Raw genomic sequence first — 18686 nt, 5'->3', positions numbered from 1 at the left:
TTCGGTTCTCCGAGGAGAGCTGTCCCAATTTTCCAATCTACCTTCATTGCTGACATTCCCCAAACACCGCACAGCTCACGTCAACCTGTTCGACACGACATCCAACCATTTCACTTCCCTGTTTTCTGCCTTGTCCGTACTCCAGACAGCCCAACCTCGTTTCACCAAGGTGCTTTTTGAGAAAATTAATCAGGCAGTTTTGCACAAGTCAAGTTTTAGAAAAACCTCGGGCTCGTCCGGGATTTGAACCCGGGACCTCTCGCAACTCATCACAGTACGCACCCAAAGCGAGAATCATACGCCTAGACCAACGAGCCAGAGAGCCGGCCCGCGATAGATGCCCCACACCGCTTGAGTGACCTGAGACGTGCTCACTATGAAATACATTTGAGATTGCTCTAAGAATTGCTAGCGGCAAAGAGTTTCTCGAACAGCTGCTTCTCATTCAGTCTCCCTGCTGCTGTTTGTCACGTCCCCAGGAACCGGGCTCTCTCCACTGGCAGACAATTCAAACATTTTGTTTTGAAATTTTTCTATGACACCCGAGCGGCCAGTGACAAGCATTACCCTCCTCACCATGGGATACAGAGAACAGGAGAAGACCACGCAGATCTCCACGAGTGTATCAACTCGACTGTGCACATTGGGCCAGTATATCACTGTGAAATATTTATGTCCAAGCCTTTTTTCGGAAGCAGATGAGAAGGCGAGGTGCAGAACAGAGCGCAGTTATAAGGGAAAGCTGCTAAAGACGACATTGAGTGAATAGGAGAGAGTGGGTTATGGTCCCAACACGCACCCGTTGTGCCAGGGGTTACACTTCGGGTCCACTCTTCCTTCACTCGCAACACCCCACACCCACCTCCCATAGTGCCAAGTCGCTTTCGCCTGAAACTGCCGAATGTGCAACACCTGCCCATTTACCGGCTCCCTCCTGAATATCCAAGGGCTCAAACATACCTGCCAGGAAGCAGCACTTTTGCCACAACCTAGTCCACTGCATTCGCTGCTCACAGTGTCGTTTCCCCAATGTAGCATGAAGCATAAACTGGGTGACTGCTTCGCAGAACATCCCGGTTCTGCCCGCAGGAAAAAGGCCCTGACCTGGCGGTTGTCTGCCACTTTAACACATCACCCTGTTCCCTGACCAACATCTCTGTCTCAGGCTTGCAGCAGTGTTCTAGCTCCAGATGAAAGAACAACAACTCATTTTCCACTTGGAGACCTTACAGCCCTCCGGTCTTCAATATCGAGTTCCATAACTTTAGGGCCTGAACTCCCCCATGTCCTTGACCCCTACCACACAAACGACTCCTTGTTATCACCTCGTCGGCTATGACAGACTACGTATTGTTAGCCACTAACAGTCTCCATGAGCAGCTATTCGCCCTCTCACGCGGATCGTTATTCACTCCTACGTCCTTCCTATTGTTCTCTCTCTCTGAGCTGGCGGCAAACACAGCAATGTACATTGGAGACTCTGAGCCAGCTGAAAGTTGCTCAGTGTGAAGTACATTCCACATTGCTCCAAGAATTGCAAGCAGCAAAGCGTTTCCAGAACTTCTGCTTGTCATTCTGTCCCCGGGGCGATGATGTTTGTCTCATCCCCAGGAACTGGACTATCTCCACTGCTCGATAATTAAACCAATTTATTTCTACTTGCACGTTGTTCTGGGGTGGGGTGGGGCGGGGTGTAGGGTGGGGGCGGGTAGAGTCTCTCTCTCTCTCTCTCTCTCTCACTCTCTGAAACCGTTGGGGTGAGAGGTGTCAGTTGCATTAATGCGGGGAACATGAACAACTTTGATTGTGAACTTTCTCCAAAGGTCTGTTATCTGAGAGATGGAAAGATGCTGTGCTGGAAGGACAGAAAGAAATGGACACCGAGGACTCTTCGCCCAGGTAAATTCACATTGTTGTGCAGCCTTCTTGGTGTTCAGAAATCGTCTTCACGCAGCAATCTTACGGAAAGTCTATAGCAAAGTGGGCATCGCTTTCTTTGTTGCTACCGCGCAGCAGTTAACATCTGAGCCCCAAGTGTCCCAGATGAAGAGAATCCGAGTGAAACCTTCACTCACTGAGAGTCCTCCCCACGGCCCTGAGCTGAGGGACTGCAGGCAGTCCAACACGGAAGGGACGGGTAAAAATGAACCAGTTTTGCTCCCTCAGCCTCTCTGTCCCAGAGACAGGCAGTGGGATGGCCATAAACACGTAGCACCATTCTCGAGTAGACACAAGCCGTTCAACCCATCGAATCCACGCCGATTGCCTGTCTCTCTCTCTCTCTGAGGTTATTCACAATCGGTGGGATCCGTCCTAATCGTGGGGAACTGTGTCTGAGTCGTGATGAGGTTTTTGACATGCTTGTCATTCACGTCTGAACCAGGTAGCGAATTACTGCAGGGAATGGACGAAACCGCAAGACATTTGTTTCAACTTGACTAACTGATTGGCATCGCAGAGAACTGGTTTTGCGATCCAGTTCAGAATAAAAACCGCCGAACAACAGAATGCCACTGAGACCTCTAAAACCACGCACCTTGCATTTGGAGTGCATCGATGCTTGCCATTCGGGTATGCAGCTGGCAGAAGAGAGCACCGATCCAAAGGAAATCAGCTCGAGGTGACATTGAATAATAGCAGAGGATGGTTTCGATCCATCGACCTCTGGGTTATGGGCCCAGCACGCTCCCGCTGCGCCACTCTGCTGCCACGCTCTGAGCCCTGTCCACAGAGCGATTCAGCTTTTCATCTGGCACGCGGCTCGCACGTTCGAGACTGATGTCAAAGACCTCCGCTGCTGTCGTGTGATATGCTGTTTCGCAGACGTACGGAGGCTGTGTAAATAGAAACGTTTTTACTAAATTCCCACATTCTGTTGGTCGAACTGTGATTTCACACTGAATCACAACATGTGTCGCAGCGCAGACGGAGGCCATGCGGCCCACCTTCGCTCTGCTGGTTCTATACTTCAGTCAACGTGTGTCTATTCGTTTCATTCTCTCGCATTCTCAGCGTAAATCTGCACATCTGAACGTGACCACCGAATTCCCTTTTGTGTTCATTGAATCTTCCTCTTTGTCAATGTCCGACAGGGACTTACTGACACTAACCACTCCCTGTACGAAAACGTTCTTCCTCCTGTCATTTTTACTTGTTTTCCTGGTGACCTTAAAATTCTGCCGAATCGTTGTGGACCTTTCAGGTGTGGGAACATTTTCACAACATTATTTCCTGTTTCTAGGTCCCTCATGACTTGGAAAACTTCGGTTCTCCGAGGAGAGCTGTCCCAATTTTCCAATCTACCTTCATTGCTGACATTCCCCGAACACCGCACAGCTCACGTCAACCTGTTCGACACGACATCCAACCATTTCACTTCCCTGTTTTCTGCCTTGTCCGTACTCCAGACAGCCCAACCTCGTTTCACCAAGGTGCTTTTTGAGAAAATTAATCAGGCAGTTTTGCACAAGTCAAGTTTTAGAAAAACCTCGGGCTCGTCCGGGATTTGAACCCGGGACCTCTCGCAACTCATCACAGTACGGCACCCAAAGCGAGAATCATACGCCTAGACCAACGAGCCAGAGAGCCGGCCCACGACCGATGCCCCACACCGCTTGAGTGACCTGAGACGTGCTCACTATGAAATACATTTGAGATTGCTCTAAGAATTGCTAGCGGCAAAGAGTTTCTCGAACAGCTGCTTCTCATTCAGTCTCCCTGCTGCTGTTTGTCACGTCCCCAGGAACCGGGCTCTCTCCACTGGCAGACAATTCAAACATTTTGTTTTGAAATTTTTCTATGACACCCGAGCGGCCAGTGACAAGCATTACCCTCCTCACCATGGGATACAGAGAACAGGAGAAGACCACGCAGATCTCCACGAGTGTATCAACTCGACTGTGCACATTGGGCCAGTATATCACTGTGAAATATTTATGTCCAAGCCTTTTTCGGAAGCAGATGAGAAGGCGAGGTGCAGAACAGAGCGCAGTTATAAGGGAAAGCTGCTAAAGACGACATTGAGTGAATAGGAGAGAGTGGGTTATGGTCCCAACACGCACCCGTTGTGCCAGGGGTTACACTTCGGGTCCACTCTTCCTTCACTCGCAACACCCCACACCCACCTCCCATAGTGCCAAGTCGCTTTCGCCTGAAACTGCCGAATGTGCAACACCTGCCCATTTACCGGCTCCCTCCTGAATATCCAAGGGCTCAAACATACCTGCCAGGTAAAGCAGCACTTTTGCCACAACCTAGTCCACTGCATTCGCTGCTCACAGTGTCGTTTCCCCAATGTAGCATGAAGCATAAACTGGGTGACTGCTTCGCAGAACATCCCGGTTCTGCCCGCAGGAAAAAGGCCCTGACCTGGCGGTTGTCTGCCACTTTAACACATCACCCTGTTCCCTGACCAACATCTCTGTCTCAGGCTTGCAGCAGTGTTCTAGCTCCAGATGAAAGAACAACAACTCATTTTCCACTTGGAGACCTTACAGCCCTCCGGTCTTCAATATCGAGTTCCATAACTTTAGGGCCTGAACTCCCCCATGTCCTTGACCCCTACCACACCAACGACTCCTTGTTATCACCTCGTCGGCTATGACAGACTACGTATTGTTAGCCACTAACAGTCTCCATGAGCAGCTATTCGCCCTCTCACGCGGATCGTTATTCACTCCTACGTCCTTCCTATTGTTCTCTCTCTCTGAGCTGGCGGCAAACACAGCAATGTACATTGGAGACTCTGAGCCAGCTGAAAGTTGCTCAGTGTGAAGTACATTCCACATTGCTCCAAGAATTGCAAGCAGCAAAGCGTTTCCAGAACTTCTGCTTGTCATTCTGTCCCCGGGGCGATGATGTTTGTCTCATCCCCAGGAACTGGACTATCTCCACTGCTCGATAATTAAACCAATTTATTTCTACTTGCACGTTGTTCTGGGGTGGGGTGGGGCGTGGTGTAGGGTGGGGGCGGGTAGAGTCTCTCTCTCTCTCTCTCTCTCTCACTCTCTGAAACCGTTGGGGTGAGAGGTGTCAGTTGCATTAATGCGGGGAACATGAACAACTTTGATTGTGAACTTTCTCCAAAGGTCTGTTATCTGAGAGATGGAAAGATGCTGTGCTGGAAGGACAGAAAGAAATGGACACCGAGGACTCTTCGCCCAGGTAAATTCACATTGTTGTGCAGCCTTCTTGGTGTTCAGAAATCGTCTTCACGCAGCAATCTTACGGAAAGTCTATAGCAAAGTGGGCATCGCTTTCTTTGTTGCTACCGCGCAGCAGTTAACATCTGAGCCCCAAGTGTCCCAGATGAAGAGAATCCGAGTGAAACCTTCACTCACTGAGAGTCCTCCCCACGGCCCTGAGCTGAGGGACTGCAGGCAGTCCAACACGGAAGGGACGGTTAAAAATGAACCAGTTTTGCTCCCTCAGCCTCTCTGTCCCAGAGACAGGCAGTGGGACGCCATAAACACGTAGCACCATTCTCGCGTAGACACAAGCCGTTCAACCCATCGAATCCACGCCGTTTGCCTGTCTCTCTCTCTCTCTGAGGTTATTCACAATCGGTGGGATCCGTCCTAATCGTGGGGGAACTGTGTCTGAGTCGTGATGAGGTTTTTGACATGCTTGTCATTCACGTCTGAACCAGGGTAGCGAATTACTGCAGGGAATGGACGAAACCGCAAGACATTTGTTTCAACTTGACTAACTGATTGGCATCGCAGAGAACTGGTTTTGCGATCCAGTTCAGAATAAAAACCGCCGAACAACAGAATGCCACTGAGACCTCTAAAACCACGCACCTTGCATGGAGTGGATTTGGCGTGCATCGATATGCTTGCCATTCGGGTATGCAGCTGGCAGAAGAGAGCACCGATCCAAAGGAAATCAGCTCGAGGTGACATTGAATAATAGCAGAGGATGGTTTCGATCCATCGACCTCTGGGTTATGGGCCCAGCACGCTCCCGCTGCGCCACTCTGCTGCCACGCTCTGGCCCTGTCCACAGAGCGATTCAGCTTTTCATCTGGCACGCGGCTCGCACGTTCGAGACTGATGTCAAAGACCTCCGCTGCTGTCGTGTGATATGCTGTTTCGCAGACGTACGGAGGCTGTGTAAATAGAAACGTTTTTACTAAATTCCCACATTCTGTTGGTCGAACTGTGATTTCACACTGAATCACAACATGTGTCGCAGCGCAGACGGAGGCCATGCGGCCCACCTTCGCTCTGCTGGTTCTATACTTCAGTCAACGTGTGTCTATTCGTTTCATTCTCTCGCATTCTCAGCGTAAATCTGCACATCTGAACGTGACCACCGAATTCCCTTTTGTGTTCATTGAATCTTCCTCTTTGTCAATGTCCGACAGGGACTTACTGACACTAACCACTCCCTGTACGAAAACGTTCTTCCTCCTGTCATTTTTACTTGTTTTCCTGGTGACCTTAAAATTCTGCCGAATCGTTGTGGACCTTTCAGGTGTGGGAACATTTTCACAACATTATTTCCTGTTTCTAGGTCCCTCATGACTTGGAAAACTTCGGTTCTCCGAGGAGAGCTGTCCCAATTTTCCAATCTACCTTCATTGCTGACATTCCCCAAACACCGCACAGCTCACGTCAACCTGTTCGACACGACATCCAACCATTTCACTTCCCTGTTTTCTGCCTTGTCCGTACTCCAGACAGCCCAACCTCGTTTCACCAAGGTGCTTTTTGAGAAAATTAATCAGGCAGTTTTGCACAAGTCAAGTTTTAGAAAAACCTCGGGCTCGTCCGGGATTTGAACCCGGGACCTCTCGCAACTCATCACAGTACGGCACCCAAAGCGAGAATCATACGCCTAGACCAACGAGCCAGAGAGCCGGCCCGCGACCGATGCCCCACACCGCTTGAGTGACCTGAGACGTGCTCACTATGAAATACATTTGAGATTGCTCTAAGAATTGCTAGCGGCAAAGAGTTTCTCGAACAGCTGCTTCTCATTCAGTCTCCCTGCTGCTGTTTGTCACGTCCCCAGGAACCGGGCTCTCTCCACTGGCAGACAATTCAAACATTTTGTTTTGAAATTTTTCTATGACACCCGAGCGGCCAGTGACAAGCATTACCCTCCTCACCATGGGATACAGAGAACAGGAGAAGACCACGCAGATCTCCACGAGTGTATCAACTCGACTGTGCACATTGGGCCAGTATATCACTGTGAAATATTTATGTCCAAGCTTTTTTCGGAAGCAGATGAGAAGGCGAGGTGCAGAACAGAGCGCAGTTATAAGGGAAAGCTGCTAAAGACGACATTGAGTGAATAGGAGAGAGTGGGTTATGGTCCCAACACGCACCCGTTGTGCCAGGGGTTACACTTCGGGTCCACTCTTCCTTCACTCGCAACACCCACACCCACCTCCCATAGTGCCAAGTCGCTTTCGCCTGAAACTGCCGAATGTGCAACACCTGCCCATTTACCGGCTCCCTCCTGAATATCCAAGGGCTCAAACATACCTGCCAGGTAAAGCAGCACTTTTGCCACAACCTAGTCCACTGCATTCGCTGCTCACAGTGTCGTTTCCCCAATGTAGCATGAAGCATAAACTGGGTGACTGCTTCGCAGAACATCCCGGTTCTGCCCGCAGGAAAAAGGCCCTGACCTGGCGGTTGTCTGCCACTTTAACACATCACCCTGTTCCCTGACCAACATCTCTGTCTCAGGCTTGCAGCAGTGTTCTAGCTCCAGATGAAAGAACAACAACTCATTTTCCACTTGGAGACCTTACAGCCCTCCGGTCTTCAATATCGAGTTCCATAACTTTAGGGCCTGAACTCCCCCATGTCCTTGACCCCTACCACACAAACGACTCCTTGTTATCACCTCGTCGGCTATGACAGACTACGTATTGTTAGCCACTAACAGTCTCCATGAGCAGCTATTCGCCCTCTCACGCGGATCGTTATTCACTCCTACGTCCTTCCTATTGTTCTCTCTCTCTGAGCTGGCGGCAAACACAGCAATGTACATTGGAGACTCTGAGCCAGCTGAAAGTTGCTCAGTGTGAAGTACATTCCACATTGCTCCAAGAATTGCAAGCAGCAAAGCGTTTCCAGAACTTCTGCTTGTCATTCTGTCCCCGGGGCGATGATGTTTGTCTCATCCCCAGGAACTGGACTATCTCCACTGCTCGATAATTAAACCAATTTATTTCTACTTGCACGTTGTTCTGGGGTGGGGTGGGGCGGGGTGTAGGGTGGGGGCGGGTAGAGTCTCTCTCTCTCTCTCTCTCTCTCACTCTCTGAAACCGTTGGGTGAGAGGTGTCAGTTGCATTAATGCGGGGAACATGAACAACTTTGATTGTGAACTTTCTCCAAAGGTCTGTTATCTGAGAGATGAAAGATGCTGTGCTGGAAGGACAGAAAGAAATGGACACCGAGGACTCTTCGCCCAGGTAAATTCACATTGTTGTGCAGCCTTCTTGGTGTTCAGAAATCGTCTTCACGCAGCAATCTTACGGAAAGTCTATAGCAAAGTGGGCATCGCTTTCTTTGTTGCTACCGCGCAGCAGTTAACATCTGAGCCCCAAGTGTCCCAGATGAAGAGAATCCGAGTGAAACCTTCACTCACTGAGAGTCCTCCCCACGGCCCTGAGCTGAGGGACTGCAGGCAGTCCAACACGGAAGGGACGGTTAAAAATGAACCAGTTTTGCTCCCTCAGCCTCTCTGTCCCAGAGACAGGCAGTGGGATGGCATAAACACGTAGCACCATTCTCGAGTAGACACAAGCCGTTCAACCCATCGAATCCACGCCGTTTGCCTGTCTCTCTCTCTCTCTGAGGTTATTCACAATCGGTGGGATCCGTCCTAATCGTGGGGGAACTGTGTCTGAGTCGTGATGAGGTTTTTGACATGCTTGTCATTCACGTCTGAACCAGGGTAGCGAATTACTGCAGGGAATGGACGAAACCGCAAGACATTTGTTTCAACTTGACTAACTGATTGGCATCGCAGAGAACTGGTTTTGCGATCCAGTTCAGAATAAAAACCGCCGAACAACAGAATGCCACTGAGACCTCTAAAACCACGCACCTTGCATGGAGTGGATTTGCCATTCGGGTATGCAGCTGGCAGAAGAGAGCACCGATCCAAAGGAAATCAGCTCGAGGTGACATTGAATAATAGCAGAGGATGGTTTCGATCCATCGACCTCTGGGTTATGGGCCCAGCACGCTCCCGCTGCGCCACTCTGCTGCCACGCTCCGGGCCCTGTCCACAGAGCGATTCAGCTTTTCATCTGGCACGCGGCTCGCACGTTCGAGACTGATGTCAAAGACCTCCGCTGCTGTCGTGTGATATGCTGTTTCGCAGACGTACGGAGGCTGTGTAAATAGAAACGTTTTTACTAAATTCCCACATTCTGTTGGTCGAACTGTGATTTCACACTGAATCACAACATGTGTCGCAGCGCAGACGGAGGCCATGCGGCCCACCTTCGCTCTGCTGGTTCTATACTTCAGTCAACGTGTGTCTATTCGTTTCATTCTCTCGCATTCTCAGCGTAAATCTGCACATCTGAACGTGACCACCGAATTCCCTTTTGTGTTCATTGAATCTTCCTCTTTGTCAATGTCCGACAGGGACTTACTGACACTAACCACTCCCTGTACGAAAACGTTCTTCCTCCTGTCATTTTTACTTGTTTTCCTGGTGACCTTAAAATTCGGCCGAATCGTTGTGGACCTTTCAGGTGTGGGAACATTTTCACAACATTATTTCCTGTTTCTAGGTCCCTCATGACTTGGAAAACTTCGGTTCTCCGAGGAGAGCTGTCCCAATTTTCCAATCTACCTTCATTGCTGACATTCCCCGAACACCGCACAGCTCACGTCAACCTGTTCGACACGACATCCAACCATTTCACTTCCCTGTTTTCTGCCTTGTCCGTACTCCAGACAGCCCAACCTCGTTTCACCAAGGTGCTTTTTGAGAAAATTAATCAGGCAGTTTTGCACAAGTCAAGTTTTAGAAAAACCTCGGGCTCGTCCGGGATTTGAACCCGGGACCTCTCGCAACTCATCACAGTGAAGCACCCAAAGCGAGAATCATACGCCTAGACCAACGAGCCAGAGAGCCGGCCCACGACCGATGCCCCACACCGCTTGAGTGACCTGAGACGTGCTCACTATGAAATACATTTGAGATTGCTCTAAGAATTGCTAGCGGCAAAGAGGTTCCCGAACAGCTGCTTCTCATTCAGTCTCCCTGCTGCTGTTTGTCACGTCCCCTGGAACCGGGCTCTCTCCACTGGCAGACAATTCAAACATTTTGTTTTGAAATTTTTCTATGACACCCGAGCGGCCAGTGACAAGCATTACCCTCCTCACCATGGGATACAGAGAACAGGAGAAGACCACGCAGATCTCCACGAGTGTATCAACTCGACTGTGCACATTGGGCCAGTATATCACTGTGAAATATTTATGTCCAAGCCTTTTTTCGGAAGCAGATGAGAAGGCGAGGTGCAGAACAGAGCGCAGTTATAAGGGAAAGCTGCTAAAGACGACATTGAGTGAATAGGAGAGAGTGGGTTATGGTCCCAACACGCACCCGTTGTGCCGGGGTTACACTTCGGGTCCACTCTTCCTTCACTCGCAACACCCCACACCCACCTCCCATAGTGCCAAGTCGCTTTCGCCTGAAACTGCCGAATGTGCAACACCTGCCCATTTACCGGCTCCCTCCTGAATATCCAAGGGCTCAAACATACCTGCCAGGTGAAGCAGCACTTTTGCCACAACCTAGTCCACTGCATTCGCTGCTCACAGTGTCGTTTCCCCAATGTAGCATGAAGCATAAACTGGGTGACTGCTTCGCAGAACATCCCGGTTCTGCCCGCAGGAAAAAGGCCCTGACCTGGCGGTTGTCTGCCACTTTAACACATCACCCTGTTCCCTGACCAACATCTCTGTCTCAGGCTTGCAGCAGTGTTCTAGCTCCAGATGAAAGAACAACAACTCATTTTCCACTTGGAGACCTTACAGCCCTCCGGTCTTCAATATCGAGTTCCATAACTTTAGGGCCTGAACTCCCCCATGTCCTTGACCCCTACCACACAAACGACTCCTTGTTATCACCTCGTCGGCTATGACAGACTACGTATTGTTAGCCACTAACAGTCTCCATGAGCAGCTATTCGCCCTCTCACGCGGATCGTTATTCACTCCTACGTCCTTCCTATTGTTCTCTCTCTCTGAGCTGGCGGCAAACACAGCAATGTACATTGGAGACTCTGAGCCAGCTGAAAGTTGCTCAGTGTGAAGTACATTCCACATTGCTCCAAGAATTGCAAGCAGCAAAGCGTTTCCAGAACTTCTGCTTGTCATTCTGTCCCCGGGGCGCTGATGTTTGTCTCATCCCCAGGAACTGGACTATCTCCACTGCTCGATAATTAAACCAATTTATTTCTACTTGCACGTTGTTCTGGGGTGGGGTGGGGCGTGGTGTAGGGTGGGGGCGGGTAGAGTCTCTCTCTCTCTCTCTCTCTCTCACTCTCTGAAACCGTTGGGGTGAGAGGTGTCAGTTGCATTAATGCGGGGAACATGAACAACTTTGATTGTGAACTTTCTCCAAAGGTCTGTTATCTGAGAGATGGAAAGATGCTGTGCTGGAAGGACAGAAAGAAATGGACACCGAGGACTCTTCGCCCAGGTAAATTCACATTGTTGTGCAGCCTTCTTGGTGTTCAGAAATCGTCTTCACGCAGCAATCTTACGGAAAGTCTATAGCAAAGTGGGCATCGCTTTCTTTGTTGCTACCGCGCAGCAGTTAACATCTGAGCCCCAAGTGTCCCAGATGAAGAGAATCCGAGTGAAACCTTCACTCACTGAGAGTCCTCCCCACGGCCCTGAGCTGAGGGACTGCAGGCAGTCCAACACGGAAGGGACGGTTAAAAATGAACCAGTTTTGCTCCCTCAGCCTCTCTGTCCCAGAGACAGGCAGTGGGATGGCATAAACACGTAGCACCATTCTCGAGTAGACACAAGCCGTTCAACCCATCGAATCCACGCCGTTTGCCTGTCTCTCTCTCTCTCTGAGGTTATTCACAATCGGTGGGATCCGTCCTAATCGTGGGGGAACTGTGTCTGAGTCGTGATGAGGTTTTTGACATGCTTGTCATTCACGTCTGAACCAGGGTAGCGAATTACTGCAGGGAATGGACGAAACCGCAAGACATTTGTTTCAACTTGACTAACTGATTGGCATCGCAGAGAACTGGTTTTGCGATCCAGTTCAGAATAAAAACCGCCGAACAACAGAATGCCACTGAGACCTCTAAAACCACGCACCTTGCATGGAGTGGATTTGCCATTCGGGTATGCAGCTGGCAGAAGAGAGCACCGATCCAAAGGAAATCAGCTCGAGGTGACATTGAATAATAGCAGAGGATGGTTTCGATCCATCGACCTCTGGGTTATGGGCCCAGCACGCTCCCGCTGCGCCACTCTGCTGCCACGCTCGGGCCCTGTCCACAGAGCGATTCAGCTTTTCATCTGGCACGCGGCTCGCACGTTCGAGACTGATGTCAAAGACCTCCGCTGCTGTCGTGTGATATGCTGTTTCGCAGACGTACGGAGGCTGTGTAAATAGAAACGTTTTTACTAAATTCCCACATTCTGTTGGTCGAACTGTGATTTCACACTGAATCAAAACATGTGTCGCAGCGCAGACGGAGGCCATGCGGCCCACCTTCGCTCTGCTGGTTCTATACTTCAGTCAACGTGTGTCTATTCGTTTCATTCTCTCGCATTCTCAGCGTAAATCTGCACATCTGAACGTGACCACCGAATTCCCTTTTGTGTTCATTGAATCTTCCTCTTTGTCAATGTCCGACAGGGACTTACTGACACTAACCACTCCCTGTACGAAAACGTTCTTCCTCCTGTCATTTTTACTTGTTTTCCTGGTGACCTTAAAATTCGGCCGAATCGTTGTGGACCTTTCAGGTGTGGGAACATTTTCACAACATTATTTCCTGTTTCTAGGTCCCTCATGACTTGGAAAACTTCGGTTCTCCGAGGAGAGCTGTCCCAATTTTCCAATCTACCTTCATTGCTGACATTCCCCGAACACCGCACAGCTCACGTCAACCTGTTCGACACGACATCCAACCATTTCACTTCCCTGTTTTCTGCCTTGTCCGTACTCCAGACAGCCCAACCTCGTTTCACCAAGGTGCTTTTTGAGAAAATTAATCAGGCAGTTTTGCACAAGTCAAGTTTTAGAAAAACCTCGGGCTCGTCCGGGATTTGAACCCGGGACCTCTCGCAACTCATCACAGTAAGCACCCAAAGCGAGAATCATACGCCTAGACCAACGAGCCAGAGAGCCGGCCCACGACCGATGCCCCACACCGCTTGAGTGACCTGAGACGTGCTCACTATGAAATACATTTGAGATTGCTCTAAGAATTGCTAGCGGCAAAGGGTTTCTCCGAACAGCTGCTTCTCATTCAGTCTCCCTGCTGCTGTTTGTCACGTCCCCAGGAACCGGGCTCTCTCCACTGGCAGACAATTCAAACATTTTGTTTTGAAATTTTTCTATGACACCCGAGCGGCCAGTGACAAGCATTACCCTCCTCACCATGGGATACAGAGAACAGGAGAAGACCACGCAGATCTCCACGAGTGTATCAACTCGACTGTGCACATTGGGCCAGTATATCACTGTGAAATATTTATGTCCAAGCCTTTTTTCGGAAGCAGATGAGAAGGCGAGGTGCAGAACAGAGCGCAGTTATAAGGGAAAGCTGCTAAAGACGACATTGAGTGAATAGGAGAGAGTGGGTTATGGTCCCAACACGCACCCGTTTGTGCCAGGGGTTACACTTCGGGTCCACTCTTCCTTCACTCGCAACACCCCACACCCACCTCCCATAGTGCCAAGTCGCTTTCGCCTGAAACTGCCGAATGTGCAACACCTGCCCATTTACCGGCTCCCTCCTGAATATCCAAGGGCTCAAACATACCTGCCAGGTAAAGCAGCACTTTTGCCACAACCTAGTCCACTGCATTCGCTGCTCACAGTGTCGTTTCCCCAATGTAGCATGAAGCATAAACTGGGTGACTGCTTCGCAGAACATCCCGGTTCTGCCCGCAGGAAAAAGGCCCTGACCTGGCGGTTGTCTGCCCACTTAACACATCACCCTGTTCCCTGACCAACATCTCTGTCTCAGGCTTGCAGCAGTGTTCTAGCTCCAGATGAAAGAACAACAACTCATTTTCCACTTGGAGACCTTACAGCCCTCCGGTCTTCAATATCGAGTTCCATAACTTTAGGGCCTGAACTCCCCCATGTCCTTGACCCCTACCACACAAACGACTCCTTGTTATCACCTCGTCGGCTATGACAGACTACGTATTGTTAGCCACTAACAGTCTCCATGAGCAGCTATTCGCCCTCTCACGCGGATCGTTATTCACTCCTACGTCCTTCCTATTGTTCTCTCTCTCTGAGCTGGCGGCAAACACAGCAATGTACATTGGAGACTCTGAGCCAGCTGAAAGTTGCTCAGTGTGAAGTACATTCCACATTGCTCCAAGAATTGCAAGCAGCAAAGCGTTTCCAGAACTTCTGCTTGTCATTCTGTCCCCGGCGATGATGTTTGTCTCATCCCCAGGAACTGGACTATCTCCACTGCTCGATAATTAAACCAATTTATTCTACTTGCACGTTGTTCTGGGTGGGGTGGGGCGGGGTGTAGGGTGGGGCGGGTAGAGTCTCTCTCTCTCTCTCTCTCTCTCTCACTCTCTGAAACCTTGGGGTGAGAGGTGTCAGTTGCATTAATGCGGGGAACATGAACAACTTTGATTGTGAACTTTCTCCAAAGGTCTGTTATCTGAGAGATGGAAAGATGCTGTGCTGGAAGGACAGAAAGAAATGGACACCGAGGACTCTTCGCCCAGGTAAATTCACATTGTTGTGCAGCCTTCTTGGTGTTCAGAAATCGTCTTCACGCAGCAATCTTACGGAAAGTCTATAGCAAAGTGGGCATCGCTTTCTTTGTTGCTACCGCGCAGCAGTTAACATCTGAGCCCCAAGTGTCCCAGATGAAGAGAATCCGAGTGAAACCTTCACTCACTGAGAGTCCTCCCCACGGCCCTGAGCTGAGGGACTGCAGGCAGTCCAACACGGAAGGGACGGGTAAAAATGAACCAGTTTTGCTCCCTCAGCCTCTCTGTCCCAGAGACAGGCAGTGGGACGCCATAAACACGTAGCACCATTCTCGAGTAGACACAAGCCGTTCAACCCATCGAATCCACGCCGTTTGCCTGTCTCTCTCTCTCTCTGAGGTTATTCACAATCGGTGGGATCCGTCCTAATCGTGGGGGAACTGTGTCTGAGTCGTGATGAGGTTTTTGACATGCTTGTCATTCACGTCTGAACCAGGGTAGCGAATTACTGCAGGGAATGGACGAAACCGCAAGACATTTGTTTCAACTTGACTAACTGATTGGCATCGCAGAGAACTGGTTTTTGCGATCCAGTTCAGAATAAAAACCGCCGAACAACAGAATGCCACTGAGACCTCTAAAACCACGCACCTTGCATGGAGTGGATTTGGCAGTGCATCGATATGCTTCACGCCATTCGGGTATGCAGCTGGCAGAAGAGAGCACCGATCCAAAGGAAATCAGCTCGAGGTGACATTGAATAATAGCAGAGGATGGTTTCGATCCATCGACCTCTGGGTTATGGGCCAGCACGCTCCCGCTGCGCACTCTGCTGCCACGCTCTGAGCCGTCCACAGAGCGATTCAGCTTTTCATCTGGCACGCGGCTCGCACGTTCGAGACTGATGTCAAAGACCTCCGCTGCTGTCGTGTGATATGCTGTTTCGCAGACGTACGGAGGCTGTGTAAATAGAAACGTTTTTACTAAATTTCCCACATTCTGTTGGTCGAACTGTGATTTCACACTGAATGTGTGAAATCACATGTGTCGCAGCGCAGACGGAGGCCATGCGGCCCACCTTCGCTCTGCTGGTTCTATACTTCAGTCAACGGTGTCTATTCGTTTCATTCTCTCGCATTCTCAGCGAATATCTGCACATCTGAACGTGACCACCGAATTCCCTTTGTGTTCATTGAATCTTCCTCTTTGTCAATGTCCGACAGGGACTTACTGACACTAACCACTCCCTGTACGAAAACGTTCTTCCTCCTGTCATTTTACTTGTTTCCTGGTGACCTTAAAATTCTGCGCCCGAATCGTGTGGACCTTTCAGGTGTGGAACATTTTCACACACATTATTTCCTGTTTCTAGGTCCCTCATGACTTGGAAAACTTCGGTTCTCGAGGAGAGCTGTCCCAATTTTCCAATCTACCTTCATTGCTGACATTCCCCAAACACCGCACAGCTCACGTCAACCTGTTCGACACGACATCCAACCATTTCACTTCCCTGTTTTCTGCCTTGTCCGTACTCCAGACAGGCCAACCTCGTTTCACCAAGGTGCTTTTTGAGAAAATTAATCAGGCAGTTTTGCACAAGTCAAGTTTTAGAAAAACCTCTGCCGTCCGGATTAAGAACCCGGACCGACCTCTCGCAACACATCACCAGTACGGCACCCAAAGCGAGAATCATACGCCTAGACCAACGAGCCAGAGCAGCCGGCCCGCGATAGATGCCCCACACCGCTTGAGTGACCTGAGACGTGCTCACTATGAAATACATTTGAGATTGCTCTAAGAATTGCTAGCGGCAAAGAGTTTCTCGAACAGCTGCTTCTCATTCAGTCTCCCTCTGCAGCTGTTTGTCACGTCCCCAGGAACCGGGCTCTCTCCACTGGCAGACAATTCAAACATTTTGTTTTGAAATTTTTCTATGACACCCGAGCGGCCAGTGACAAGCATTACCCCTCCTCACCATGGGATACAGAGAACAGGAGAAGACCACGCAGATCTCCACAAGTGTATCAACTCGACTGTGCACATTGGGCCAGTATATCACTGTGAAATATTTATGTCCAAGCCTTTTTTCGGAAGCAGATGAGAAGGCGAGGTGCAGAACAGAGCGCAGTTATAAGGGAAAGCTGCTAAAGACGACATTGAGTGAATAGGAGAGAGTGGGTTATGGTCCCAACACGCACCCGTTGTGCCGGGTTTACACTTCGGGTCCACTCTTCCTTCACTCGCAACACCCCACACCCACCTCCCATAGTGCCAAGTCGCTTTCGCCTGAAAACTGCCGAATGTGCAACACCTGCCCATTTACCGGCTCCCTCCTGAATATCCAAGGGCTCAAACATACCTCCCAGGTGAAGCAGCACTTTTGCCACAACCTAGTCCACTGCATTCGCTGCTCACAGTGTCGTTTCCCCAGTAGCATGAAGCATAAACTGGGTGACTGCTTCGCAGAACATCCCGGTTCTGCCCGCAGAAAAGGCCCTGACCTGGCGGTTGTCTGCCACTTTAACACATCACCCTGTTCCCTGACCAACATCTCTGTCTCAGGCTTGCAGCAGTGTTCTAGCTCCAGATGAAAGAACAACAACTCATTTTCCACTTGGAGACCTTACAGCCCTCCGGTCTTCAATATCGAGTTCCAGAACTTTAGGGCCTGAACTCCCCCATGTCCTTGACCCCTACCACACAAACGACTCCTTGTTATCACCTCGTCGGCTATGACAGACTACGTATGTTAGCCACTAACAGTCTCCCAAGCAGCTATTCGCCCTCTCACGCGGATCGTTATCCACTCCTACGTCCTTCCTATTGTTCTCTCTCTCTGAGCTGGCGCAAACAAGCAATGTACATTGGAGACTCTGAGCCAGCTGAAAAGTTGCTCAGTGTGAAGTACATTCCCACATTGCTTCCAAGAGTGCAAGCAGCCAAGCGTTTCCAGAACTTCTGCTTGTCATTCTGTCCCCGGGGCGATGATGTTTGTCTCATCCCAGGAACTGGACTATCTCCACTGCTCGATAATTAAACCAATTTATTTCTACTTGCACGTTGTTCTGGGGTGGGGTGGGGCGGGGTGTAGGGTGGGGGCGGGTAGGAGTCTCTCTCTCCTCTCTCTCTCACTCTCTGAAACCCTTGGGGTGAGAGGTGTCAGTTGCATTAATGCGGGAACATGAACAACTTTGATGTGTGAACTTTCTCAAAGGTCTGTTATCTGAGAGATGGAAAGATGCTGTGCTGGAAGGACAGAAAGAAATGGACACCGAGGACTCTTCGCCAGGGTAAATTCACATGTTGTGCAGCCTTCTTGGTGTTCAGAAATCGTCTTCACGCAGCAATCTTACGGAAAGTCTATAGCAAAGGGGGCATCGCTTTTCTTTGTTGCTACCGCGCAGCAGAGTTAACATCTGAGCCCAAGTGTCCCAGATGAAGAGAATCCGAGTGAAACCTTCACTCACTGAGAGTCCTCCCCACGGCCCTGAGCTGAGGGACTGCAGGCAGTCCAACACGGAAGGGACGGGTAAAAATGAACCAGTTTTGCTCCCTCAGCCTCCTGTCCCAGAGACAGGCAGTGGACGCCATAAACACGTAGCACCATCTCGCGTAGACACAAGCCGTTCAACCCATCGAATCCACGCCGATTGCCTGTCTCTCTCTCTCTGAGGTTATTCACAATCGGTGGATCCGTCCTAATCGTGGGGGAACTGTGTTCTGAGTCGTGATGAGGTTTTTGACATGCTTGT

The 18686-nt window shown here is 50.1% G+C and overlaps 4 non-coding genes across 4 annotated transcripts; all 4 read right to left on the bottom strand.

Moving 5' to 3' along the window:
- Nucleotides 1-2634: 2634 nt before the first annotated feature.
- Nucleotides 2635-2706, bottom strand: trnam-cau (transfer RNA methionine (anticodon CAU)). Its single transcript has one exon. It is a non-coding gene; the product is annotated as a tRNA-Met (tRNA).
- A 3204-nt stretch (nucleotides 2707-5910) lies between these two features.
- Nucleotides 5911-5982, bottom strand: trnam-cau (transfer RNA methionine (anticodon CAU)). The gene has a single exon. It is a non-coding gene; the product is annotated as a tRNA-Met (tRNA).
- Nucleotides 5983-9163: 3181 nt separating this feature from the next.
- On the bottom strand, nucleotides 9164-9235 carry trnam-cau (transfer RNA methionine (anticodon CAU)). The gene has a single exon. It is a non-coding gene; the product is annotated as a tRNA-Met (tRNA).
- A 3185-nt stretch (nucleotides 9236-12420) lies between these two features.
- Nucleotides 12421-12492, bottom strand: trnam-cau (transfer RNA methionine (anticodon CAU)). Its single transcript has one exon. It is a non-coding gene; the product is annotated as a tRNA-Met (tRNA).
- Between the last annotated feature and the right edge of the window lie 6194 nt (nucleotides 12493-18686).

This window comes from Hemiscyllium ocellatum, unplaced genomic scaffold (genome assembly GCF_020745735.1).
Source record: "Hemiscyllium ocellatum isolate sHemOce1 unplaced genomic scaffold, sHemOce1.pat.X.cur. scaffold_1613_pat_ctg1, whole genome shotgun sequence".
NCBI lineage: Eukaryota > Metazoa > Chordata > Chondrichthyes > Orectolobiformes > Hemiscylliidae > Hemiscyllium > Hemiscyllium ocellatum.
Note: the sequence above shows the minus strand (reverse complement) of the source record. Positions and strands in the feature narration are given on the sequence as shown.